The sequence below is a fragment of the Sceloporus occidentalis genome, unplaced genomic scaffold, assembly GCF_023333645.1.
Source record: "Sceloporus occidentalis isolate IW3139 unplaced genomic scaffold, rSceOcc1.0.p SCAF_21, whole genome shotgun sequence".
Lineage (NCBI taxonomy): Eukaryota > Metazoa > Chordata > Lepidosauria > Squamata > Phrynosomatidae > Sceloporus > Sceloporus occidentalis.
This window is the reverse complement of record NW_028317001.1, coordinates 3,246,892-3,267,010: the sequence shown is the minus strand read 5'-3', so window position 1 is coordinate 3,267,010 and position 20,119 is coordinate 3,246,892. Positions and strand designations below refer to the sequence as shown.

At 48.9% G+C, this 20,119-nt stretch overlaps 2 protein-coding genes and 1 pseudogene across 2 annotated transcripts in view; 2 read left to right on the top strand and 1 right to left on the bottom strand.

Moving 5' to 3' along the window:
- The window catches only part of ASPA (aspartoacylase), a 61,943-nt gene that overhangs the window by 18,021 nt on the left and 23,803 nt on the right, over positions 1 to 20,119 (top strand). The gene's annotated exons all lie outside the window — the stretch shown is intronic.
- LOC149301431 (LHFPL tetraspan subfamily member 7 protein-like) overlaps positions 1 to 20,119 on the top strand; it is a 40,684-nt gene that overhangs the window by 14,829 nt on the left and 5,736 nt on the right. The gene's annotated exons all lie outside the window — the stretch shown is intronic.
- Positions 13,179 to 16,489, bottom strand: LOC149301432 (sodium/potassium-transporting ATPase subunit alpha-2 pseudogene; annotated as a pseudogene).

The following is a 20,119-nucleotide window of genomic DNA, read 5'->3' as shown; positions in this document are numbered from 1 at the left end:
AAGGGGGGGTCCAGACCCCAAGGACCCCCCCCCCGGCTACGTCCCTGCACAAGGGAAGAAGCGTTGAAGAAGGTTGCATCGTGAGCCAGAAGAATGGATTTCGTTGTGTTTGTCCTAAGATGGAACGGAGTGGTTTGCAACACTCCTCTGGTGTCAGGGAGATCCCTGCATGTAGAAATCCAATGTGGGTCTTCTTCCATTCTCGCAATGGAAGTCCCCAGAGTCTGTGCCAAACTGGAAACCACCTGCATTAACAGCTTCTTTTACGAGCCCCGTACCTTCATTTGCAGGAATTCTGCCTTGCTTCGAAGAAGAGGAAAACGAAGGTGGCTGTTTTCCAAGAACGCCTTCTGTCTGATGATGGCGTGGTCCTTGGCCAAATGTGCCTCCAGCGACCACTGGTGCGCTTCCGCATGGTGCGTTTTCCCCCTCCTCGGGGTCTGTGTCAAAGATTCCTCCTGCTTCGGTCCTTATTCTTGGGTGTTGCAAGTAGAGACAAACCCGCCCTCGTTCCTTGCCAGAGCGCCTCCGTTCTGGGCCGCTTTCCAGAACTGCAGACGACGGCTAAAATTAATCTGGAGGAAGAGGCAGGGAGCGTGCGATGCCCGGAAAACGCTCCTTCCACCCGAAAACCGCAACGCCAGTGTCTTCCCTCACTCTCACGCATGTGACGCACCCGCCTTTTAGATCCGTGTTAAAGTTTTACAGACTGAAATAAAACAGAAAGGCCTTTCGGAGCGTGCAAAGGGCATAAAAAACGTGGAACGTCGGAACACGAGAAGGTGATTATTGCGTCAGTAAATAAACCTTGGTTCCTGGTTTTTATCGTGTCTTTTCTGCCTCCTGCCCTCCTTGGCTTTGCTGAAATACACTCCATTCATTTCATCACTGGGGCGTCCTCCGATCTGCTCTCTGCCCGAAACGTTTTGAATCGTGGAGCGCTCTGCAGTTTCAAGTACGGCCGATGGGACAAATTGTGCTACATGCGACGGAGAGTCGGAGGACACATCTTCGGTCTTTGCTCTTATTGTTGGGTGCCTTCAAGTCGTCTCCGACTTCGGGTTGCGATCCTATCATGGGTCTTTCTAGGTGAGATTGTTCGGAAGAGGTTTGCCTTTGTCTTCTTCTGAGGCTGAGACACGCACCAGGTGCCCCAATGGGTCTGCATGGTTGAGCAGGGATTCGAAACCTGTTCTCCAGACGCTTGGGCCATTTTAGGCCCAGGTGAGGCCTTTTTTAAAACAAGAAGTGACCAGAAGTTTCCTCTGGTCCACTTCTTTTTTTAAACCAAGGCCCTTGTACTTCGGACATATCATCAGATGACGCCATTTCTGGATTTCACATTTCCATCCACTAAAACATGGTGAAGATGGTCCTACAGTTCCTAAAGGACGTTTATGGCCCTCCACTAAAACATGGTGAAAATAGTCCGACAGCTCCTAAAGGACATTTGGGGTCATTTGGGGTTTAAAAGGGGTTTCTTTGGGAGGAGAAGCTGACCCTTGGGGGTCCTGGGATGGTCCCCCGACGGCCACACTTTGCCCACTCCGGCCCAGGGCTTAAAATTTAAAACCAAACGGGTCTCTGGTTGCACACCTTGGTTTGCGGAGGCTTCTGAGATGCTTCCAAGGATGCAAAAGGGATCTTCCACAAAGAGGCTTTTTAAAATATGGATATATCGGACTAGCTCTGACGACGGTGGCCAGCCTTTTTTCCTGGCGTTCCTCCATAGATGAGAGCATTAAAACCATGAAAGGTCCCCCGTCTTTACCTCCCGTTCCCCATGACCTTGTCGGAGCATCGGCTGAGCCGGGAAGCCAATAAAACCGACAAACCCTGTTGCCTCCTGATAGGGATATAAAAAAATATAATTACTTCACCGGTGACTTATGATTCAATGAAAGGCTGGGCCTTCTCTCCCTCCTTCCCTCTCTTTCTCTCTCTTTTTCACTCTCTCTCTCTCCTGCTCTCCCCCTTCCTATGTTTTTATTTTATTGAATTATGCAGCGGTATTCCTCAAAGACCAGTAGCAGATGGCCAACTCCGTCCAGGCGTTTAATAGGTTGAGTTACTGCCCTTTGGAGAGAGAAAACCCTACAACCGAGGTGGATTAGAATGGCGTTCTGTCCCACCGCCGCCGCCGCACGCAACCACTTTGCTTTGGCGTTGTTCCACTCGCGTTTACGATGTCGGTGGAAGGGCATTGCCATGTTTTTTACGGCGAGGACATAAAACGGATCTGCCGCAGGGCAGGAGGGAAAAAGGCAGGATGATAATGTGGTATGACCTCCATATTCGCGGAGGATACGTTCCTGGACTCGCTGTGGAGACGTGAAACTGCGGAGAGTAGGAAACCCTATTGGAATGAATGGCTTCTGGAAGAAGCGTACCATAGAGTTGCACTGGAAGACCGAGAAAGAACATCCTTTGAGGAATCTCTTGGTCCTCCAGCATGACCCTATGGATAACGTCTGGCAAAAGTGTATCGTAGAATTGCCTAGAAAGAACATATTTTTTCATGCGTAAGTGAAATCATGGGTACCAGTCCTGCAGATAGAGGGGCCGTATTGTATGTCGCATTATCATGACAGCTATATGTCGCTGATGACATATCCATAGATTTGCTGGAGGAGAGGCCTATGAATATGTTGAACCACCTAAGAAACAGATGAATGGGGCCAAGAGCAAATCAGACCAAACTCTCCCTAGAAGCCAAAGATGAGGCTCTCGTACTTCGGACATATCATGAAATGACATGATTCATTGGAAAAGACAATAATGTTTCATCAGAAGGCAGTAGGAGAAGAGGAAAACTGTGTTACAGATAGATGGATGGACTTCGTCAAGGAAGCCACCCCACGGTTCTTGGAGATCTTCCATATAGGGTCACCATAAATGTTACTGGCACCACCACCAACAACAACAACATTATTACTGATTATCCTACATTCTTGGACAGACTCTTGAATGACTGATGGTCCAAAGTTCTTGTCAGCAATGTTTGAAACCGGGAACAAATAGGTTGTCTTGACTCGCCCATTAGCTTGAGGGATGCGAATCAGATCCACTATAGCCAAGGCTATAGATTCCCCACCGCCACAGTTGTTCTTCGGTGGTTGTTGCGTGCCTTTCAACTCCTTTCTGGCTTATGGAAACCGGCGGATGTGGCACGAAAACCATTTCGCTCCCGGCCTTGCTTTCCTGCTGCCTTGTAAATACTGCATGAGAGCAGCCCCATGGTTGAGACCCATTTGTTTGCTGAAGTGTAATGGAAGGAAGGAGCTGGGCTTGACCTCCTCTGCTGTGGTTTTGGGGAACAGAAGGCTCCGCGCATCGGCACATGTCTTCCGTCGCTATCTAGGGCATCCCCGCAGACGTCTTCCATTTCGTGTTGCCTTTTAGCTCCTTTGTTTAAATGGGTTCTAAGAAGCGGTGGATGTTTTTCAAAGTTTCCAAGCTCAACATAGTAAAATTGTTAAGTCAAAATTCTTTCCCTTCTGAGGACTGCTTGAGGTGCAACCCCAGTCCAAGGTACTAGACCTCAAGGGAAAAGAGAGTCGTCATGAGCCTTCGAGGCAACTCTGACTTATGGCAATACTATTCAAGGCGAGTGACACCCCCAGACCACCCCCTTTAACATTGGCTCTCCCGTCCCAAAATACCCGAATCGGACACCCGACGTTCCCATTCATTTACCCCGGATTGGACATGGTCCCTGGCAAAAGAACCACTGGAAAAGTGGTGTCAGGATAACCCGGGTTATCCACCGCTGATTCGGGTTTTCGCTAGAGAAATCGATCAAAGTAAGACCAAACGCGGATTAAAATGGGAACGATTTCTCCTTAAACCAGGATCGAACACAAGTTCAAATGGGAACGATGTCCCTATAATCCGATTCTTGGTTCGCTTTATAGCCCAGTGGGAATGGGGCCTTCGATTTCTTTAAAGGAGATGTACCATTGCCTTCCGCTGAGAAGTGTGTTCTGGGGTGAGATAAACCGGTCCTGAGCCTCCATGCTATTGCCTACCCTGCTTTTAGTGACTTGATAACCTGTTTTTCCCCATACTGTGAGCAAGGTTATTCCATATTATCTCCACAACACCCCTCTGAGGTGGGGCAGAAGGATGCCCAGCCCAAACGTATACCGTGAGCAGGCTCCTCTGTTCAAGTAAGTTAACATTGGTTAACATCCAGTCTTCTTTGCTCTACTCAACACTTGCTTCCCAAACATGGGCTTGGCGTGAGGACAGGACGGGACTCGAACCCGCCATCTCAAGGGCAACAAATTCTTGGCAGAGACAGCATGACTTCGGCTGCGCTTCCCTCTCCCATCTCCTTCGTCGGGAAGATTCGTGGTGTGGGTTTCTAAATGAATTATTTGGATGTCTTCCTTTGTAATAAATAGATCTTTTCCAAAGGAGATTGAACCCAGTTGTGAACGTTTGGACACGTCGGATTTGGGGACGGTCTGCATGGCCTCTGGAGGGTCCCAGAAGCAGAAAAATGGTCTCTGGACCCACCATGGTTTCCTTTTCCTCTCCTAAAAGCACTCAGAAAATCAGATTATGTTCCTAAGAGGCACTTAGGAAACATAGAGAGTTTTGTTTGCAAAATCATAAGACCCCTCCGGTGCCGTTGCTCCTTCCAATGGGATCCTGGGGTTTCTTCTTTGCACTACTGACTTTATTATTGGCTTTTGTCGCATTTATCTGAAGCACCATATGCATTGCTAAGCTTGTTAGGAATACCAAAATGCCACCTAAAAATTCAGGTTGGATAATATGCCACAACCCCAAAGCCCCGTCCTTCTGCCAACGTACCATTTTAAAGGCCCTAAGCCTTTGACGGAGATTTGAAACCCCCCCAAAACCGGTGGAGGAGAACGGCTAAATGCATTATCGCTCGGCCTGTCTTCCCCCACAAAGCATCATTCATTGTGATCTTATTGAGGCAAGGAATGGCTGGCTCTGGGGGCATCATTCACCCCATTGCAGTGGGATGAGGAATTGTGCGCGGAGCGGGGGAGACATGCGCCCACAGATCTAATGATCCCATTTCAGAAGATAAATCCTGTTAGAACGAATCCGAAAGCGTCCAGAGATTTCCAAACCGACCCGCGCCATTTCTGCGCAGACCAGCTGGGGATGCGTCTCTTTTGTCATCCTGTCTTGTTTTCCTTCCGATTTAAACTCATATCCCCCCCCCCAAAAAAAAAACCCATTCTCGTTCTTTTTCATTCAGGGGGTTTGTGGATACGAGATCCTCTCTGGAACCTCTCCAGACTCTTTATGTCCACAAAACGACAGAAAAAAAATAAGGCGTTTTGTTTGCAAAATCATAAGACCCCTCCGGTGCCGTTGCTCCTTCCAATGGGATCCTGGGGTTTTGTAGTTTCGCAAAGCCTTTAGCCTTCGGGTGCTACAGATCCCAGGTTTCCGTAAGACGGAGCCAGGGCGTTTAAAGTGGGGTCAAAACGGTGTTCTTTCTACAGTGTGGATGCACCCTTTTTTAACCTTCATATGAGGTTATTGCCTAGGAGCGGCCAGAATAATATAGGGTGAAAGCCTTTAGCCCCATACATCGGCTGCATCCGCACTGCAGAAAAACCGGATTATTTCTGCAGTGGGGATGCAGCTGATATAGGCATGCTTTCCATTGCCTGGAAAGGAAAATGAAGACTCTTTGTTTTGAAACGGAGGGAGGAAATACATGTCCTTTGTCCTCCCCGCCTCGTTCCCTCCTTCTCAGAGAAGGGCCATGGGTTCAGGCCATTATTTTAATCTCCATCCTTGGCCATCTTGAATCCATCATCTTAATAGGAGGCCATTTGCAAGGCGCCCATTAGCGTAATAAGGCTCCCAGTGGGCCGCAAGGCTGGGGAAGGGGATATTAGCCCTGGGGAGCAGGAGTGTGTATGTGTATATATGTATATGTTAATATATATGCATATATATATGTGTACATATGTGTGTGTGTGTGAGAGAGAGAGAGAGGCTCATTGCCTGCCTGCTTTTCTTTCCTCACCTCTCTTTCTCTCTCTTTCTTTGTCGTTCTTTTTATGCATCTCTTTGCATCTGCCTTTTGGTTTCTTTGCATTGTTGTGCATGGCATGTGTGCCTCTGGCCCTCTCTATGTTTTGTTTTTTTGTGTTGCTTTGCCATTGTTGCGCACTTTCATGTCGTTCCTGACTTATGGGGACCCTAAGGCCAACCTATCATGGGGTCTTCTTGGTGAGGTTTGTTAAGAAGAGGTTTGTCATCGTTCTGCACCTTCACGTTGTCTCTGGCCCTAAGGCAAAGCTGTCGTAGGGTCTTCTTGGCCAGAGGTTTGCTATGGACTTCCCCCGAGGCTGAGAGTGTGTGACTTGCTCACGGTCATCCAGTGCATTTCATGGCCAAGCTGGGAATCGAACCCTGGTTTCCAGAGTCATAGCCCAATGCTCAAACAACTATGCCATAGCCAAGATATCTCATTATGGATTCACTAGGGAAACTTCTTTAAACTTTTTTAGCGCTGGGGAAAGATGCTCTTACATGCACGCACCCAGCTGTGATTGTGTTTTTGCAAAAACACAACACCTTCCCTCTGGGAATATATACCCAGAGAGAGGAAGATTTGCATCTCCCGGGGCAGACGAGGATAACTGAGATGGAAATTCTGACCCAGTTCTCAGTCTCCAAAGAGGGAATAACATCTCTGCCTGCTTTGTTCCCATCTCCCTTTTTTCGTTTTCTTTGGGACACAGACCCCCCAAGGGCTATCTTTTGTACTATTGGTTCTTGAAACCCAGTCTAGGTGCTCTGGGGCTCTTTTGACTCACATTTCGGGGAAAGAGAACATCCTCCCGGTCTCCCAAAACCCTCCGTCGGGTCCCTCTTCCTTTGTCTTTTCAAGATTTGAGTGACCCACTTTCCTTTTCCGTGCTCATAAATTCAGATTTCCATTTCCATTTACCATTTTCCTTTCCCCCTACAACTTTTTAGAAGCCATGTCTGTTTATGAGAGCAAGTGTGACGGATTAGGACTCCGGAGGACAGGGTTCGAATCCCCATTCGGACATGGAAGCCCAGTGTTCGACGCTGGGCAAGATATGCTCTCTCGGCCTCAGAGGATGGCAACGGCAAATCATCTCTGAAGACACTTGCTCAGGGTTGTCATAAGTCAAGGCACACAATGACGGCTTTGTATACCACTTTCCCACACAACTGTGATCAAAGCGGTTCGAGGCATACACAATGATAATGGTAAAGAGTTTGAAAACAGTTTGGTGCTAGCTAGGAGATTCTGGGCACTGTAGTCCAAAATGCATACAGTGTAGGAGTTTGACTCTGAATTCCCATCGTGAGAATGTAGTGCAGTTAGACACCTGGGAACAATGGTACAATGCGCCCGCGCCATGTACATACACGGTTTACGTTGCTTCCAGTGTACGTGGAAGCCACTTGGGGAGGGAAATAATGGCATGTATGCCTGTGGCGCGCAAGCACGCTGCTCCGCCACATGCACGCACCCCATTATTTCCTATGGGGCTCGAGCATAGGTGGATTTTCCCTTACATGGGAGGATCCGGAACGGATCCCCGCGTAAGGAGAGGGCCCACTGTATTTCTCTGTCCTGAAAACAAGTTTGCTAGGGTTCCTGATCAGTTTTGCTAAGAACATGGGCCAAGAAAAACCGAGTCCGTTTGCTCCTTTTTGTAATGGGAACGACGGACGTGATGCAAATACGACTTGGATACCCGATCCGAGCCAGATTCGCAGCGAGATTTGTCGATTCCAGTGGGAATGAGGCCTCTGTTTGCTCAGGTCCCTGCTAGATTTGGTTTCCAAGCTCTCAGTCCCATGGATGAGAATGGCATCCGCTCAACCCAGCGACACCAGTGGGCTTCCTATGGCCTGGCGCACAGCTCTGTTTGCAAGGGACTCAGTTTGCTGGGATTCCCGATAGCTTGGTCTCTGGGCTGGCCCTCTCTTCCCGGCTTGGGCTTTTGTGGCAACTTGTTTTTGCAAATTCAGCACCACCGGCGCCTTTCCAAGATCAAACCGCTTGGGTGGGTCGCCTAATTGGCATGCGAGGATTTGGAAAGCTACGTTGGGAAACGCATTTGATCCTCCCGGTATGTTTTCCTTTTGATAATTACAAGCCGTACCTAATAAGGGAGCTTTGATGTATTGACAGCTTTCATCTGGGAAGGAGGGAAATGGTATTAAGAGGGCCGAAAATGCGCACCGATTTCTCAGGCAATTAAAGGATCGTAATTTCCCTCCTGCAAAACAAGGGGGTTTGGGGGGTGGGCAGGGAACAGTAGGGAAGGGGGGGTGCCTTGGATGGGTTTTTCGAGAGAACGATTAAAAAGAACAGATTGCCATTAATTGCTGCTAAGTAGCGACAGTTTGGAACAGATCAGGAGAGATTTGGGAATGTGGCACCAGTTCGAAACTACAACAACTGTGGTTCGTTGTGCAATGGGGCAGGCTCTCTGACGCTTAAGGGGATTTTCTAGGCGTCTCGACTAATCTTCTACCGTACCACTTTTCCAACAGCTTTTGAAATGTCCCGGCTTCTCTGTCTCCTCCGTTCGCTTTCCCCCTTCGTCCTCAGCTTACTTCGATGGCTGCAAACTGAGTTCGCGATACAAAAGTCGCTTGCGTTCGAATAACTCAGCAGAGAGGAGAGGAGCAAAGGGAGAAGAACCTTTCCCTTCCCTATAATCTCAGGCAAAAGCAAACTGTTGCAGCCTTTCGCTCTTGTCTCTTTCCTCGTTCCTAACTTTCACCACCTTTTGACCACACTTTGGTGTTGCTTGGTCCCAGTCTTCAACTGTGAAACGTTGGCCTTGCAAAGTGTTAAGACACATCATGGATTCTCCTTGGAATCCCAAATGTGCGGACTATGCTTTGGATAAATAAAATGGAACGGACCAGGGCGGCTTCCGCATCTCTCAGCGCTACATAAGAAAGTCTGTTTAATCCGGTGCGTCTTGGGTTCGGAAGCTGTTTATGACATATGCCTCCCGCGCTTCCCTTTCAAAGGAGACTGACGTTTCTTTCCTCTCTTTAAAAATCGTAGCCAGAGAGTGGAAGGTAGTTGAATAGGAACGTAAGACCTTCAGAAAAACCTCTTTGGATCTGGGCCATTTGGCGCGTTTTCCTCTCTCCGGGCCTTGTTAAAAAATAAAATGAAATCCTAACCCAGCCACCTGTCACCGCAGAAACTGGGTCGACCGAAACAGCGAGAAACTTCGGCGGCGGCTTGAGAGACGCAGGCCCTCCGGGCGCCTTTGTCTTGTGTTTTTGCGTCGTCGTCGTCATTTTGCCACTGGTTTTTAATTGCGTGTGTTTAAATTGTCGCTTTAAGAGCAGGCTGGCGTTCCTGCTAGGCTGAGCTTGGAACAAAAGGCGCAGATGAAATAGTCAAAAGCGAAGAGGATAACAAGCCCAAGCTGTCGCTGTTTAGGTCCTCTTCCCCCTCCGAAACTCCAGATGAAGGAAACTAAATATAGATGTCTTTTTTCCCCTTCCTCGTTTTAATTGAAGCTGAAAGTCAGGAGGCTTGGGAGCTATCTTGGTATCTGAATCTGTCATACCCAACAATTTGAGAGGGACACTCAATAATAAATTATATTAGTATTATTATTATTAATCCTCTGGCATCCCACTTTCTCAGCCGCTTTTGCAATGTCCCAGTTTCTCTCTCCTGCTCCCGCTTTATCCTCGGTTAACATCATTTGCTGCAAACTGAGTTCAAAGCGCAAAAGTAGTTTGGATTCAATTAACAGTGCAAAGAGGGAAAGGAGAAAAGAAGGCAGGATCTTGCCCTTTCTAAGAGGATTAAGGAGAGACAGAGGAGGATTTGGGGAGTAGTAGCTGCAAGTTGGAGAGGCAGGGCTTAGGAAAAGTTAAAGATAGAGACGAAGGGTTGTAAGAGCAAGAGCATTGTCAGAACACATTGTTTGCAAGTTCTACTAAGACGACAACTGGTGTTGTTGTGTTGTTTGCCTTCAAGTTGTTTCCGACTTACCGCAATCCGAAGGCGAACCTATCGCTGGTTTTTCGTGCCATTGCCATCCTCTGAGGCTGAGAGGATGGGACTTGCCCAAAGTCACCCAATGGGTTTCCATGTCCAAGCGGAGATTTGAACCCTGGTCTCCGGAATCATGATCCAAAACCCAAACCGTTACACCGCACTGGCTTTGGCAGGGTTGGAAATCAGGGTGGGACTCGGCGTTGTGCGTAGGGCTTCTTCCTGTAGCAATCTTTTCCGTCTTTCCTCTTCCCAAGTCCAAGCAATGCCTCAGCAAAAGAAGAATTATTGTCCAAATGCATCTCCTGGCTGCATTTCAAGCCACTCTATTGTATTACTTTACCAAAAAACACAACCTCGGTAATCAATTTAAGGCTCGAGGGGAAAGCTCTGGGAGTTTTCAGGTTTGATAGACTCCGACCCGATCCATATTAATCTATTAATCGTAGCCTTCCTCCAACCCGCACCCCAGAGTCTGGCCAGCGGACAGCTTGAAAGGCTATTAGCAAAAGGCAAAGGGATCCCCGCGACTTGGGAAAGTTTCGATTTTGGGCGACAGTGCCCCGAATTCACCGCTGGGAGTGGAGATGCTGGGAAATGTAATTGCGGAATGGCCAAATCTTGGATGTAACATTATACGTCTCTTAAGATTGCTCAAAGCATTGCCAAAACGGCTGACTGAGGATGCATATGTCTCCTACCCAAAGGGGTGAGCTGTACATTGGCTTAATAAATAAATGAATGTGATAGTGAACCCGATATTTCTGCCTGAATCCCGCAGAACAGGATTTTGGAGCGTTACTCCAAATTGTTTGGTCAAGGCGAGATGAGAAGACTATCTTTTAATTCAGTCTTATTCAGAAGGACCTTTGCATCCCTTGCCAGCTATTTTGGCTTACCTTCATGATCAACACAACTAACAATAAGAGATGGTGGCACTCATAGTCTCAAGGCCCCAAATTTCCAAACCTCTGCGTTACAATTTGGCAGAGGCAATCCTCATTATTTCTCTACCATCCCACTATATTGATTCCTTTTAAAACGTCCCAGTTTTTGCCTCCTCCTTCCGCTTTCGTCCTTCATCCTGGTTTACTTCAATGGTGCAAAAGTCAGGACGATGGGGGCATTGCCCTTCCCAGGAAGCTTAAGCAAAAGCAAACCGCTGCAGCGTCTCCTGATTTCTCTGTTCTTCTTCGTTCGTAACTTTTGCAGTCTTGACCACAATCTGATGCGGCTTGGCCATATGTATCCCTGTTTCCATTTGTGAAATGATTGCGAGTAGGAAAACGGCTTTTGTGTAGGTTGTCATCGCTCTCCGATTCGGGGAAACCTCTCCCTCTCTTCCTGAGAGGCTTGTTGCCTATTAATGATAGCCGCCCCTGCTTTCCAAACCCTTTCTCTTTCTCCTCTTCCCCTCCTTTTCAGCTGCTTCCCAGATGGTCCCATTTGCATCCGATGAGGCTGAAATTATCATTCGAATGAAATTAATGTTGAAAACTGCAGAGAGCGTTTTTTGCCTGGGAGGGAGGATGGTGATGGTGGTGATGTAGGTCATTTTCTCTCTCTTCTCCTCTTCTCCTCCCATCCCTTTCTCTCTCTCTTTTTAAATCAACCCCCTCCCAATGGACAGTGTTCCAGCTGCAGAAGCATCTTGTCTGCGATATCACTTGATGGTAATATTCCTTCGAGGGCAAACGGGAAATCAATGAGTCAAGCGCAGCTTTGGAGGGATGCTTTCTCGTGAGTGGGCCAGCAAGGCTAAATGGTGGGATTTGTTTGTGAGTCAGCTCATCCATGGGTTATATCATCCTTTTATGGGGCCAGCGTGATGGAATGGTTTGAGTTTGGGTTAGGATTAGGAGACTGGGAGACCAGGGTTCAAATCCCGGCTTGGCCTTAGAAGCTCACTTGGTGACCTAGGGCAAGTCACACTCTCTCGGCTTCAGGAGAAACCTGCCAAGAAAACCCAGTGATAGAACCTTATGATAGAGCCTTAGGGTCAACCAAAAGTCAGAAAGGATTTGAAGGCATACAACAGCAATGAAAAATCATGCTTTTATACGCTGAGCTCAAGGCGGTGTGTTGTGCATGACTTCCCCTCTTCTTTCTTTATCCTCCCAACAACCCTCTGAGGTAGGCCAGACTCAGAGAGACTCTGAGACTGGCCTTACAACAGCCCTGTGAGGTAGGTTAGGACGCAGAGAGAGAGATGTATACTGAGACTGGCCACGGTCAGGTCCTACCTTGCAACAGCCCTTAGTGCCTCCTGCTTTGCAAAAATAAAGCGACTAGTCCTGTCCCATCCCAGCCTCTGGTTGCCGGTAAGTAGATGACTTTGCACTCCCTGTTGCCTACCCTCCGGCATTTCTCATGTGAAAACCGGGACAAGTTGGCACAAATGTTATTGACGAGGGAGAAAACACAAACGGGGAGAGGCTGCGGCCTTTTGCTTTTGCCTGAGCCGACTGGGAAGGGCAATGGTGGGATGGCAGAGGATAAACTGGACCTGTCCCTGCGCAATTGGGACGGCTGGAAGGGATGCTATGGGAAAAGTGCAATGTTGCAAGTGAGCTCTTTGGAGGGAATTCCTTCTCCTCGGAGCCCCTGTTCCTTGTGATTGTTTTATTTGCTTCTAGGTGTTCTGCCTCCTTTTCCCGGTTGCTTCCATCTAGGGCTTGTTTTCCCTGTAGATGGGTAAATTTAGTGCAAGCCCAAGCTTTGGGAGATGAGTGGAAATGGCTTTCAAGGCGTATTTATGGTCTGCTGAGCTTTAAGAAATTGCTTATTCTCTCTCTCTCTCCTTTGCTCCCTGTATTTTTAGACTAGAGCTTGTTAAAGTTACTTTCGTGGATTAAAACTCTGCAAAACACATGTGGCCTTGTGTAGCTCTCTTTTAGGAATTGTCATTGTTGTGTGCTTTCAGGTCGACTCCAACCCAGGCCAACCCTCTCCCAGGGATTTCTGGCTAAGATTTGCTCTTGCTTTTTGGTGAATTGGCAGCGATAAACCTAGTTCTTTGGATTTTTCCTTTCCCTTTTACAGGCTGATAAACTAAGTCGAAAGGAATCATGGAAAGACGGAGAAGAAAAATACACTTCAGATTCCTCTGCTTCAAAACTATTAATTTATTTAATGTGTTTGAATAGCACCCATCCTTCTTAGACAACATTTTTGGGGCCCAAAGAGAACACTCCGTTGGAATTAAAACAAAACTGGCAAAGGATGCCTAGCAAAGTTAGCAAACGTGGGATGCTTGGGTGGATGGGTCAGTAGTAAGTCTCCTTCTCTACCCAGCCGCCTGGATGCGTACGGAGGATGAACTTTCGGATTTCGTCGTAGATGAAAATCAGCAGGCTGAATGGGAAGGCGCAAAACCACCACAGGACCCGGAGCGGATACATGCGCAGAGCAACCTCCATGCCGGGACAGTATGAGAGGAAGGCGGCCAAGGTTGTCTCCTCAATGAGGCCGAAGATGAGAATCCTGTTCCTCATGCCCTGGTGGTAGAGGGAAAGCTTCCGGGTCTTGCAGATGATCAGATCCGCCCATTGGACCACCACGATGCTGATGAAGAAGGCCGTGTGGCAAGTGAATTCGATCACCTTGCGCTGCTCGTAGGTCCACTGCTGGCCGTAGCTGTCCTCCAGGTCGTTCTTGGAGCGGTTGTCCCAATCCAGGCGGATCCCCAGCAAGAAGAGGGGCAGGAATCCATTTTCAGCCATGATCACGAAGTAAGTGAAGAAGCCGGCCAGGGCTTGCATCATGCCAATCTGCCCGTAGGCCATGCCGATGAGGCGCTCGTTGACCAGCTTGTCTGTCCTGGGGTTGCGCGGCTTCCTCTTCATGATGTCGCTCTCCGCCTTCTCATAGGCCAGGGAGATGGCAGGCACCATGTCCGTCCCCAGGTCGATGCACAGGATGGTGATGGTGCCCAAGGGCAACGGGATGCTGAAGATGATAAAGAGCAGGAAAGGAGAGATCTCTGGGATGTTGCTAGTCAAGGTGTAGGCGATGGACTTCTTGAGGTTGTCGAAGATCAGACGGCCTTCCTCCACGCCCGTCACGATGGAGGCAAAGTTGTCATCAAGTAAGATCATGTCGGCGGCTTGCTTGGAGACATCCGAGCCGGCGATGCCCATAGCGATGCCGATGTCGGCCTTCTTGAGCGCAGGCGAATCGTTTACCCCGTCGCCCGTCACGGCCACGATGGCTCCCTGACGCTGGCACCCTTCCACGATAATGAGTTTCTGTTGTGGGGAGGTGCGGGCGAAGACAATCTCGGCGTGGTTCCTCAGGATCTCGTCCAGCTGCTCGGAGCTCATCTCTTTGAGTTCGGAACCATGAATGACGCACGCCTTGGCTTCTCTTGGGTCCACCTCACTGACGGGGATACCAAGCCGCAATGCGATATCCTCTACTGTCTCGGACCCCTCGGAGATGATGCCCACTCCCTTGGCAATGGCTTTGGCGGTGATTGGGTGGTCCCCGGTAACCATGATCACCTTGATCCCGGCACTCCGACATTTCCCGACAGCATCCGGCACGGCAGCACGAGGCGGGTCGATCAGGGAAATGAGACCCACGAAGCAGAGTTTGCTGATGGGAAAGTTGACTTTCTCCGTGTCAAACTTGAAATTTCGGGGGAATTGCCGCTCGGGGAGGTACAAGTGGCAGAAGCCCAGCACCCTCTCGCCTAGCCCTCCCAGCTCATCATAAGCTCTCTGATAGGCTTCCTGCATCTTCTTGTCCAGGTTGACTTCCTTCCCTTGCATCAAGATGGTGGAGCAGAGATCGAGGATCCTTTCCGGTGCCCCTTTCATCACCAGGATGTGCCCTTTGGGTTTGTCTTCGGCTTCGTGGATGGAGAGCTGGTACTTGTTGGTGGAGTTGAAGGGAATCTCTGCCACTTTGGGGTTCTTATCTCGCATGGTTACCACGGACCCACAGGATAACTCGACACATTTGAGGAGTGCAGACTCGGAAGCATCCCCCGTGGTGTCCCTCTTTTTAATGGGCATGTCCTCCTGCCCAGCTTTGAAGTCTGCCCTGTTACACAGCGCAGCGATGCGAGTAAGGGCTACCCAAGTGGGCGAGCGCTTCTCCATCACCATTGTCCCAGCTTGCTCTTCGGAGGTGTCAGCGGCATGGATCTGGTTGTCAAACCACATGTGGGCGACAGTCATGCGGTTCTGGGTCAGGGTGCCCGTTTTGTCGGAGCAGATAGTGGAGGTGGAGCCCAGCGTCTCCACGGCCTCCAAGTTCTTCACCAGGCAGTTCTTGCGTGCCATGCGCTTGGCCGTGAGGGTCAGGCAGACGGTGACGGTGGCCAAGAGCCCTTCGGGGACGTTAGCCACGATTATGCCGATCAAGAAGACGATAGCTTCCAGCCAGTGGTAACCGAGAACAAGGGCCAAGATGAAGAAGGTCACGCCGAGGAAGACAGCAACGCTAGTGATGATGTGGATGAAGTGCTCAATCTCCCGGGCAATGGGGGTGGCACCCTCCTCAAGGCCGGATGCCAAAGAGGCAATGCGTCCCATCACCGTACGGTCTCCCGTTAAGATGACGACACCTCGGGCCGTTCCTTCCACGCAGTTGGTTGAGAAGAAGCAAATATTGCGCGTCTCCAGCGGGTTCTCGTTGGTGAAATCCGCGGAGCGGGACTGCGGCTCCGACTCCCCGGTGAGGGAGGAGTTGTCCACCTTGCAGCCGCTGGCCGAGATGATCCGTAAATCGGCGGGGATTCGGTCCCCCCCTTTCACCTCCACCAAGTCCCCTGCCACCACTTTCTCGACATTGATCTGCATCTTCTTGCCGTCCCGGATGACCAGGGCTTGTTGTGGGACCATGTGCTTGAAAGACTCCATGATCTTGGAGCTTTTGGCTTCCTGGTAGTAGGAGAAGCAACCCGTCACCACCACCACCCCGGACAACACGATGCCCAGGTAGAGGTTGTCTTTGAGGGCCTCTTCCCCGAGTAGCTCCTCGATGGTGTAGGCCAAGAAGCAGAGGATGGCCCCGATCCACAGCAAGATAGAGAAGCCCCCAAAGAGCTGCCGGCAGAATTTCACCCACTCTGGCGTGGTCGGGGGAGGCGTCAGGGCGTTGGGGCCGTCCCGGGCGAAAATGGCCTCCGCGTCGGCTTTGGTGAGACCCGTCGTCAAGTCCACCTTGTACTTCGCGGAGATCTCTTCCAGCGAGAGCTTGTGGTCATTGATGTACACTTCCTTCTTCAGGTCTTCTATGTCCTCCCCGGGTTTATCGGCCATTTTCTTGAAACAGCAGGGGCACAGCCGTCGGAGGAGGGAGGGTTTCTTGCCCCCCATGGCGGCAATGGGGCACCTTCCCTCAGCCCTTTCTCCTCAGGGTTTACTTCTTGGTGATATCTGCTGTGGCTTTGTGGGGCAAAGGGTGTAGGATGAGGAGTTGAGGGATGGGTGGTTTGGGGGAAGAGGTACCAGGAGAAGGAGGGGAAGGGGAGAAGGACCCCCAAAGGACCCCCTAAAGTACCTCCCACCCCCCCCACCCCCCCAAGTTCAGGAAAAGGTGCACACAAGCCAGATCAAGGTCTCCCTTAAGAGACCCAAACTGACCCGCTTCCTAGAAGGAATGAGAAGCCAGGGTCCTAACAACCGACCAAGCTTTGGTCTCCTAGCAACCCAGACCCGCCTCTTTTAGTGATGTCGTGCCTCCTAGCAACCAACTGGGGATTTCTGCCCTAGCAACGGAGTCCCTCCCCCCTTCCATGCTTGACAGCAAAGTTGATTGTTCATGTGAATTGCAAGAGGCTCATAGTTGAGTGATGGGGGACCTCTTTTGCATACGAAAGGTTCTGAGTTCAGATCTCAGCATCCAAAGGCCGAGTGGAGAAAGGCCCTTTGCCTGAAACCCTGGAGGGCTGCTGATAGTCTGTGTAGACGCGACTGAGCTAGATGTAGAATAATGGCCCAACTTTGTATAACTGCGACGATGAACCATGAGGACTTGAACCTTCCTTTGCCTTTGTTCATTAGTAAAGCCCCAGCAGAGGGCCTGAGCCCCAGAGTGCATCTGCACTGTAGAAATAATGTAGTTTGATACCACTTTAACTCCCATGGCTCCCTATGAGGCAGCCGAAGTGATGTATATTTAAAAATAGGATGTAAAATTCTTATACAGTCAGCCTTCCTGCAGCTTTGATTATTCAAGGATCTGGTTCATATGTCCTCTCTAGGAATATCTAGTTCCTCCAACGCAACTCTGTGGTCAGAAGTCATGCTGGAGGACTTGGTGGTTCCTAGAGGGAAGACCTCTCTAGGCATTTGTAGGTCCTCCAGCGCAATTCTATGGTCAACATCTGGCAGATGTTGATCATAGACTTGCGCTGGAGGACCTAGAGATTCCCAGAAAGGTGTTCTCGCTGGTTAAAAAATATCAGTTTTTATTTAAAAATGTGTCGTTTTCCCAATTCCACGGGGTCCTGCGCCGGCCCTACCCCAGCGAATGTGGAGGGTAAACCGCACAAAAACCCTGTACAACTAGACAACGCACAACAATGAGTCACAGAAAATAAAATGCCGACATAAAAGCTGTACGGAAAATAAGGTTTCCTTTCTTCCTCCTCTATCGTTCTGAAAGCTTGCAACGTGCGTAATGTGCATTTCGGTTGGCCCAGTAAAAGGTATGGCTGTTTGGGTGGATTTTGGATGATGCTGTACTTTGCCAAACAGTCAATTTCTGTGGGTCAAAAGAGACTTTCTTTCCAGGGAGCTATCCCTGGTGCTGGATTTAGCTTTTATGCAGATGGATTGTTCATCTTTCTGGTTGCAGTTCTTCATGAATCTTGGATCTCTTTTGCAGAGAGACAAATTGCCTTTTCCCTCGTCTGTAAATCCTCACCGCCAGCCCTGTGGAGGAGGATCGAGGCCTTCCGCGCCCATTTTTGTATTCACTGCTTGAGCGGAAACGCTTCTCTGTGTGTTAAACCCAATGACAAACCTCCATCAAGTTGCCCGAAAAGCAAAAAAGACCACAGAAAAATGGAGTTAAGTCTCCGTTTGTGTTGACGAAGTTTGTCGAGTGGTTCACTATCTTCTATTGTAGATTCAGGGGCCATCCAAAATCCACAAACTTGTGGAGTCATTGTAAGGCCACAACTATGAAATGGCCACCTTAGCCTTTCCGTCTTGAATTCTCCCGAATCTGCTTCTGAAATCCTAAACGCTGGATTAGGATGGCCGTGTTTCCTTCCCGAGAGGGTCCTCGTCTTTAACGCCTCTGTGCCAGTCCGAAAAGGCCACCGGATTCGAGAGAAATCGGCACAGATATAGACTCTTTCAAGCCCAACTTGTAGGATGAGCCTCATGGGAAAACGGCGAGAGATCTTTAAAGCTCCATTTGCATTTTTCTCGGAAACGTTTCGACCTTCCCGACGTTCGGAGATTGCGTCGCGACGAAGGGATGTCGCGTTTTGCTTATTTTTTTAATAACAAGGATTTTGGTTATCTCTGCCGCTGATTCAAAAGCCGAACTCCGCTGAAGAACAATAATCGTTTTTTAAAAAGCGGACGCTATTGTGCTGCCTTTTAAAAACGCTTCTTGGAAATGTAAGACATCCCTCTGCCCCCTTGATCTCAATTCATTCCTGAGAGATGTTTTCCCCTTCTTCTCTCAGAGATAAATTTATAATCCGCAGCTGTCTGGTTCTATATATATATATATATATATATATAAGAAAGCAATAATACGTCTGTCCTTGAGATCGACCTGTTTCTTTCGGAGATAAGGGAGCCGATTAGTTTGGGATGTTATTTTTCTTGCTAGAAGTGGCTGTTTTTAAGTGCATAAATGTCTAAGGAGTTGAGCTCTTTAGGATGAAGAATGGCGCATATATATATATATCAGTGATACAAAAGAGTCTATTCTTGGTGGTTGAAGGACACTGAGGATCAGTTCTACCCTTTAAGGCTGTTGTGAGCACATTGCGGACCCTGGACCTTACTTTCTTGGCCACTAAATGGTGGGCAAGTCTCACTCTCTCAGCCTTAGAGGATGGCCATGGCAAACCCCCTCTGAAGAAACCCCAATGATAGGTTTGCCTTGAGTCGGACATAATTTGAAGGCACGCAACAACAACAACGACAACAAATCCTTGCAATCGTTCTGTTTTTTAAAAGGTTTGATCCAATTTTCAGGCAATGTTTGCCCTCCAAGACCCCCTTATACCTAAAACTGTGTGAAAATATCCCACAAACAGCTCAGAATGTCATATTATCCCTGTCTCTGTTTTCATCTGCAGTCCCTCTTAAAATAGCAACTGTATCCCGTCTTCTTGCCGCCATTTTGAGAGGGACTGCAGAGGAAAGCGGAGTCCTTCCCTGGAGATCTTAAAATTCAGTATAGAGAAAGATGGCCTTTCGGATGGGATGAAGTTGCTTTGGGCAAGGTATGTGTTCACAAAGCCTACCCAGAATGTCCTGCAGGTTCATCCAGAGGGGCACCATGGAGCGAGTTCGAAACAAGCGGCACACCCCTAGTAAAACCCACCGGTTTGGTCATTTATCCCCTATGTTTGTCGCATTTTGTGTGTGGCATCCATGGTCTGGAGGGAGGATTTGGAAAGAGAAGCCGAAGAGTATTGACGTCGTTGTCCGTTCTCTCGGGAAGGTGCCAGCATTGCTTTCCAAGAACTTCTGGGACGGCTGCCACCGAAATTAAGCCAGAAAGGAATAAGTCCTTACAGGGGGAAATGCAAGGAGCGGGGCAAAAAGAGACAACGAAAAGGAAGGAAATATATAAATTGTATATGGCGTTAGGTTTCTGTACTGCTTCGTTGTGGAGCAAAGCCCTCTCTGAGCGGTTTACAACATGTAATTGGTTGTTTTAAAAGAAGACTTTCCTAATAGTATATTTTTAGCTAAACGTCTGGCAGCTTGAAGGCCCAAACTACCTTGGGCCCTATGAGAAAGCTGAGATAACCAATCAATCGATCAATTGATCGATTGATCAAATAAATATATAAGAGCAGTTCATCCCTCTCTTGGTTGTGACCAGAAGAAGGATGGTTTGGGGAGTCTGGAGGGTCCAAGGGCTGGAGAAATACACTTTGCCCCCTTG